General features: G+C 37.0%; 2 long non-coding RNA genes across 3 annotated transcripts in view; both read right to left on the bottom strand.

The window, feature by feature from the left end:
• The window catches only part of LOC137638295 (uncharacterized), a 7,440-nt gene extending 6,347 nt beyond the window's left edge, over positions 1–1,093 (bottom strand). The window contains exon 1 of the long non-coding RNA XR_011043997.1: positions 488–1,093. This is a non-coding gene — a long non-coding RNA (uncharacterized lncRNA). The remainder of the gene's footprint in view (positions 1–487) is intronic.
• Positions 1–7,500, bottom strand: part of LOC137638296 (uncharacterized) — a 79,122-nt gene that overhangs the window by 19,245 nt on the left and 52,377 nt on the right. The gene's annotated exons all lie outside the window — the stretch shown is intronic.

Raw genomic sequence — 7,500 nt, forward strand, 5'->3', positions numbered from 1 at the left:
ATATCTAATATTTATCGATTCCTGACCTGCACCTAAAAAAACTCATACAGTATCACCAATAACCTCAATCAAAATGCAGGCCATTAGTAGTAATAACACGAATCTTATCAAGAATCAAACCCATCAAATTTGTAAATGGAAATCGAAGGTTATTAACACCGTAAATCCTAAATGATAACCACTTCATATATCTCGAAAACCACTGTATACACAACTCAGTGTTGACGTCATTTGGACAAATGGAATTCGACTATTCAGTGACACTAGAGAAAGGACAATACCCGTACGCTTACCTAAAATCTAATCAAGAATCAAACCCATCACATTTATAAGTGGAAATCGCAAGTTATTAACAACGTAAATCCTAAACGACAACTGGTTCATATATCTCGAAAACCACTGTGTACACAACTCAGTGTTGACATTTGTAGAAATGGGATTCGACTATTCATTGGCAGTAAAGAAAGGACAATTCTCTTACGCTTACCCGAAAATTATGTCGGTTGGTCTGACGAAACATCAGAAGAATATCCTATTTGATTACGTCAAAGGGAGTGCTTGAGGAATTAGGACTTCATGGTAAACTTGGTAAACCTTACATCACTTGATAAACACCTTAGGCAAAATCACACACACACTTGTACTCTTGTTATCGTATTCGGTCGACTGGCGTTCACTCCACTTTAAATCTTAACTGTACAAAGGCATCCTTTCACAAATGATTTCAAATTGATATAAAGTCGATAGTATTCGGGAAACAGTGCTTCATGGTAAACCTTACTTCACTTGATAAACACCTTGGGCAAAATCCTACACACACATGTATTTGATGTACGTATAAGGTTGACAGCCGTCCACTCCACTTCAAAGAGCAATTATAGAAAAGCATCCTCCCACAAAGTACAAATATAACCAGAAATGATTTCGAATTAATATAAAGTCGACAATATTCGTCAATTAAAGCACTCATTTATCAGAGAAGAGCACCGTGTTCTCGTCAAGAGTGTAGGATTGAGACTGCCTCTGTGTTCGAAAGAAATGCTTCACTTGGGTATGTAATTGTCAAACAGGCAATTATCGCTGGAACCTTCCCCGCAATACCGCCGCTGTTACTGCAAATGTAGATTCTTTGAGAGAGAGAGAGAGAGAGAGAGAGAGAGAGAGAGAGAGAGAGAGAGAGAGAGAGAGAGAAAGGGGGGGGGGGTAGGGGGCGCCAATGGAATTTTAAGTTTTATACCGTAGGTGAATTGTTTAGCTATATTGGCGTCCATTTATTTTCGCGCTTTGTTTTCAATTGAATTGCTTTAATAGCATTATCTAATGTCATGAAATTCTGATATTTGTTTATTAACTTCAGTGTACGAATGAACAAAACAACTTTATAAGATATTTAAGTAGCAGTCTAATTAATACATTAATTTATGCTTGTGTCTATAATTACGCTAACGAAAGAACTCTTAAAATCTTTGCTTTGAACGAATCATATTTTGTAGAGGCTCACAATATATCAAAAGCAAGTGTGTGGGGATATATATATATATATATATATATATATATATATATATATATATATATATATATATACATACACACAATACACACACACACACACACACACACATATATATATATATATATATATATATATATATATATATATATATATATATATACATGCGTAAAAATCACAGGAAAACGTGATGCTCAGATGCAGAAGAACCACAGGGAAAATGAAAATACGGAATATACACTTAAGTCCTGAATAGTTTCGTGTTACTTCCTCTGAGGAAGTAACACGAAACTAGTCAGGACTTAAGTGTATATTCCGTATTTTCATTTTCCCTGTGGTTCTTCTGCATATATATACATATATAGCATACACACACACACACACACACACACACACATATATATATATATATATATATATATATATATATATATATATATATATATATATATATATATATATACATACATCTGTCTGGTCACGCCTAACAGCATTGCCAGTCGTGCAACTAATCGTTCTCTCCCCGCCCCCAAGGGTAAGATGAGAGTGATTAGTTATACTCTGGTGAGAGTGGGTCCCCAGAGAGGTATACTCGGAAACCACAATCTCCCACAAAATGCCGAAGCTGCCATGTTGTAGTTAGGAAAGGGGGAGGGGGTAAGCCGGGTTAAGGGTGTGTGTGGATGCATGCGTGTGTGTGTATGTATACCTATATAAATACCAGTCATTTTTGACGGGTTACGTACACTAGTATTATATAAAACACAAAAAACTAAATACAATTATATTTTATTTGCAGTTACATATTGAGCAATGCTTAAGTGAAGAAAATTCCAGTAAGCAAGTTTTTTTTTTTTTTTTTTTTTTTTTTTTTTTCTTTACGGGTGTTGGTGGCCTATTGGAAACTTCCCTGCCTGGCATTCTGTTGAACAAGAGATCGAGTCCCGATCAAGCTCTTGTAGTATCTGCAACCTCACCATCCATGTGAGATAAGGATGGGTGATTTGGGGGAGCCCCTAGGTCTACCTTCTGAGCCATCGACTTTGGTGGAGAGGGGGCTTGGCCCTGATCACATGTACATACAGTCCAGGGTTTAAACTTGAGTATGTGGCCTTTACCTTAAACGCTGCTGCTATTTACCTTAAATTACCTTAAAATAATAGTTTTCTTAAACTTGGAGATAGAAAACCAAAATTACCTTAGAATTACCTTATATCCTTGAAACCATGTGACTTACCTCAAACTAAGGTAAATACCTTAAAAGCTTGGGCCATGTTTACGGTCAGTCTCTGGGACATTGTCCTTTTAGCTATGGCATTTTCAAAGTCTTTGCCTCTATCATTCATGAGCATTTTCAATGTCCATGCCTCTATCATTCATGAGCATTTTCAATGTCCTAGCCTCTATCATTCATGAGCATTTTCAATGTTCATGCCTCTATCATTCATGAGCATTTTCAATGTCCATGCCTCTATCATTCATGAGCATTTTCAATGTCCTAGCCTCTATCATTCATGAGCATTTTCAATGTCCTAGCCTCTATCATTCATGAGCATTTTCAATGTCCATGCCTCTATCATTCATGAGCATTTTCAATGTCCATGCCTCTATCATTCATGAGCATTTTCAATGCCCATGCCTCTATCATTCATGAGCATTTTCAATGCCCATGCCTCTATCATTCATGAGCATTTTCAATGTCCATGCCTCTATCATTCATGAGCATTTTCAATGTCCATGCCTCTATCATTCATGAGCATTTTCAATGCCCATGCCTCTATCATTCATGAGCATTTTCAAAGTCCATGCCTCTATCATTCATGAGCATTTTCAATGTCCTAGCCTCTATCATTCATGAGCATTTTCAATGTCCTAGCCTCTATCATTCATGAGCATTTTCAATGTTCATGCCTCTATCATTCATGAGCATTTTCAATGTCCTTGCCACTACCATTCATGAGCATTTTCAATGTCCCAGCCTCTATCATTCATGAGCATTTTCAATGTCCTAGCCTCTATCATTCATGAGCATTTTCAATGTCCCAGCCTCTATCATTCATGAGCATTTTCAATGTCCATGCCTCTATCATTCATGAGCATTTTCAATGTCCTAGCCTCTATCATTCATGAGCATTTTCAATGTCCTAGCCTCTATCATTCATGAGCATTTTCAATGTCCATGCCTCTATCATTCATGAGCATTTTCAATGTCCATGCCTCTATCATTCATGAGCATTTTCAATGTCCATGCCTCTATCATTCATGAGCATTTTCAATGTCCTAGCCTCTATCATTCATGAGCATTTTCAATGTCCTTGCCTCTATCATTCATGAGCATTTTCAATGTCCATGCCTCTATCATTCATGAGCATTTTCAATGTCCTAGCCTCTATCATTCATGAGCATTTTCAATGTCCTAGCCTCTATCATTCATGAGCATTTTCAATGTCCTAGCCTCTATCATTCATGAGCATTTTCAATTTACCTAGCCTCTATCATTCATGAGCATTTTCAATGTCCTAGCCTCTATCATTCATGAGCATTTTCAATGTCCTAGCCTCTATCATTCATGAGCATTTTCAATTTACCTAGCCTCTATCATTCATGAGCATTTTCAATGTCCTAGCCTCTATCATTCATGAGCATTTTCAATTTACCTAGCCTCTATCATTCATGAGCATTTTCAATGTCCATGCCTCTATCATTCATGAGCATTTTCAATGTCCTAGCCTCTATCATTCATGAGCATTTTCAATGTCCTAGCCTCTATCATTCATGAGCATTTTCAATGTCCATGCCTCTATCATTCATGAGCATTTTCAATGTCCTAGCCTCTATCATTCATGAGCATTTTCAATGTCCTAGCCTCTATCATTCATGAGCATTTTCAATGTCCTAGCCTCTATCATTCATGAGCATTTTCAATGTTCATGCCTCTATCATTCATGAGCATTTTCAATGTCCTTGCCACTACCATTCATGAGCATTTTCAATGTCCCAGCCTCTATCATTCATGAGCATTTTCAATGTCCTAGCCTCTATCATTCATGAGCATTTTCAATGTCCCAGCCTCTATCATTCATGAGCATTTTCAATGTCCTTGCCACTACCATTCATGAGCATTTTCAATGTCCCAGCCTCTATCATTCATGAGCATTTTCAATGTCCTAGCCTCTATCATTCATGAGCATTTTCAATGCCCCACCCTCTATCATTCATGAGCATTTTCAATGTCCATGCCTCTATCATTCATGAGCATTTTCAATGTCCTAGCCTCTATCATTCATGAGCATTTTCAATGTCCTAGCCTCTATCATTCATGAGCATTTTCAATGTCCCAGCCTCTATCATTCATGAGCATTTTCAATGTCCATGCCTCTATCATTCATGAGCATTTTCAATGTCCTAGCCTCTATCATTCATGAGCATTTTCAATGTCCTAGCCTCTATCATTCATGAGCATTTTCAATGTCCCAGCCTCTATCATTCATGAGCATTTTCAATGTCCATGCCTCTATCATTCATGAGCATTTTCAATGTCCTAGCCTCTATCATTCATGAGCATTTTCAATGTCCTAGCCTCTATCATTCATGAGCATTTTCAATGTCCTAGCCTCTATCATTCATGAGCATTTTCAATGTCCCAGCCTCTATCATTCATGAGCATTTTCAATGTCCATGCCTCTATCATTCATGAGCATTTTCAATGTCCTAGCCTCTATCATTCATGAGCATTTTCAATGTCCTAGCCTCTATCATTCATGAGCATTTTCAATGTCCTAGCCTCTATCATTCATGAGCATTTTCAATGTCCCAGCCTCTATCATTCATGAGCATTTTCAATGTCCATGCCTCTATCATTCATGAGCATTTTCAATGTCCCAGCCTCTATCATTCATGAGCATTTTCAATGTCCTAGCCTCTATCATTCATGAGCATTTTCAATGTCCTAGCCTCTATCATTCATGAGCATTTTCAATGTCCTAGCCTCTATCATTCATGAGCATTTTCAATGTCCTAGCCTCTATCATTCATGAGCATTTTCAATGTCCTAGCCTCTATCATTCATGAGCATTTTCAATGTCCCAGCCTCTATCATTCATGAGCATTTTCAATGTCCATGCCTCTATCATTCATGAGCATTTTCAATGTCCTAGCCTCTATCATTCATGAGCATTTTCAATGTCCCAGCCTCTATCATTCATGAGCATTTTCAATGTCCTAGCCTCTATCATTCATGAGCATTTTCAATGTCCTAGCCTCTATCATTCATGAGCATTTTCAATGTCCTAGCCTCTATCATTCATGAGCATTTTCAATGTCCCAGCCTCTATCATTCATGAGCATTTTCAATGTCCATGCCTCTATCATTCATGAGCATTTTCAATGTCCTAGCCTCTATCATTCATGAGCATTTTCAATGTCCTAGCCTCTATCATTCATGAGCATTTTCAATGTCCTAGCCTCTATCATTCATGAGCATTTTCAATGTCCCAGCCTCTATCATTCATGAGCATTTTCAATGTCCATGCCTCTATCATTCATGAGCATTTTCAATGTCCTAGCCTCTATCATTCATGAGCATTTTCAATGTCCTAGCCTCTATCATTCATGAGCATTTTCAATGTCCATGCCTCTATCATTCATGAGCATTTTCAATGTCCATGCCTCTATCATTCATGAGCATTTTCAATGTCCTAGCCTCTATCATTCATGAGCATTTTCAATGTCCTAGCCTCTATCATTCATGAGCATTTTCAATGTCCCAGCCTCTATCATTCATGAGCATTTTCAATGTCCATGCCTCTATCATTCATGAGCATTTTCAATGTCCTAGCCTCTATCATTCATGAGCATTTTCAATGTCCTAGCCTCTATCATTCATGAGCATTTTCAATGTCCCAGCCTCTATCATTCATGAGTAGCCTTTAAACCTCTTTTATGAAGTCTGATACTAGGCAGGTCTGAACGATTGCCATTCCGCATTAATATGCAAAAAAGTTAAGAGGACGTATTTTGACCCAATCTACCCCTTAATTTACAAAACGGAAGCCAATGTAATCGTGGCCCTTGATTACAATGTTAACATACAAGTAATATCTGAGATTACCCATTAATTAACAGCCATGATTTGCCCATCCTTTCATTAACAGAAATACTTCGGGAAAAAATCTGATGAATTTTCTATGCAAATTAGAAAAAAAAATTATTCGATGATTTTTAAATCACATTAATTTCTAACTAGTGGTTTTAGAACTGGGAGTAAAGTATCAGTTGGTAATATTAATTAAAAGTTTTATTACTTAATTTCGTGTCCAGTTAGATAATATAGATGCAGAGAAAAATTATTTCCAGTTTAAAATTTGATTGCGTCTATAGTATATTAATTTGTCTACGAAAATTTCTTTTAAGTCCAAATCTTATAGATATTTTTATTTCAAATTTTTTGGTATATAATATATTTATATTCATATATATATAAACTGAGAACAGTAAGTGTACATAGTTGTATACACATATACAGTATATAGTGTCGTGGGAGAGGGATTAGCCATACCGTGGTGAGGTGAGGTTGAATGTGTGTTCATATCTATCCAAATATTTAGCCGTCATTTTTAACGTGTCGCCTACACTAGTAACCAATAAAGAAGAGAGAGAGAGAGAGAGAGAGAGAGAGAGAGAGAGAGAGAGAGAGAGAGAGAGAGAGAGAGAGAGAGAGAGTTAAGAAATCTGGAAAACTTCATTAGGACAACAATTTACCTTTAAACCTTGGGCAATATCATACTTAAGCCAACTAATTTAGAGAGAGAGAGAGAGAGAGAGAGAGAGAGAGAGAGAGAGAGAGAGAGAGAGAGAGAGTTAAGAAATCTGGAAAACTTCATTAGGACAACAATTTACCTTAAAACCTTGGGCAATATCATACTTAAGCCAACTAATTTAGAGAGAGAGAGAGAGAGAGAGAGAGAGAGAGAGAGAGAGAGAGAGAGAGA

This window comes from Palaemon carinicauda, chromosome 3 (genome assembly GCF_036898095.1).
Source record: "Palaemon carinicauda isolate YSFRI2023 chromosome 3, ASM3689809v2, whole genome shotgun sequence".
In the NCBI taxonomy this organism is placed as follows: Eukaryota; Metazoa; Arthropoda; class Malacostraca; order Decapoda; family Palaemonidae; genus Palaemon; species Palaemon carinicauda.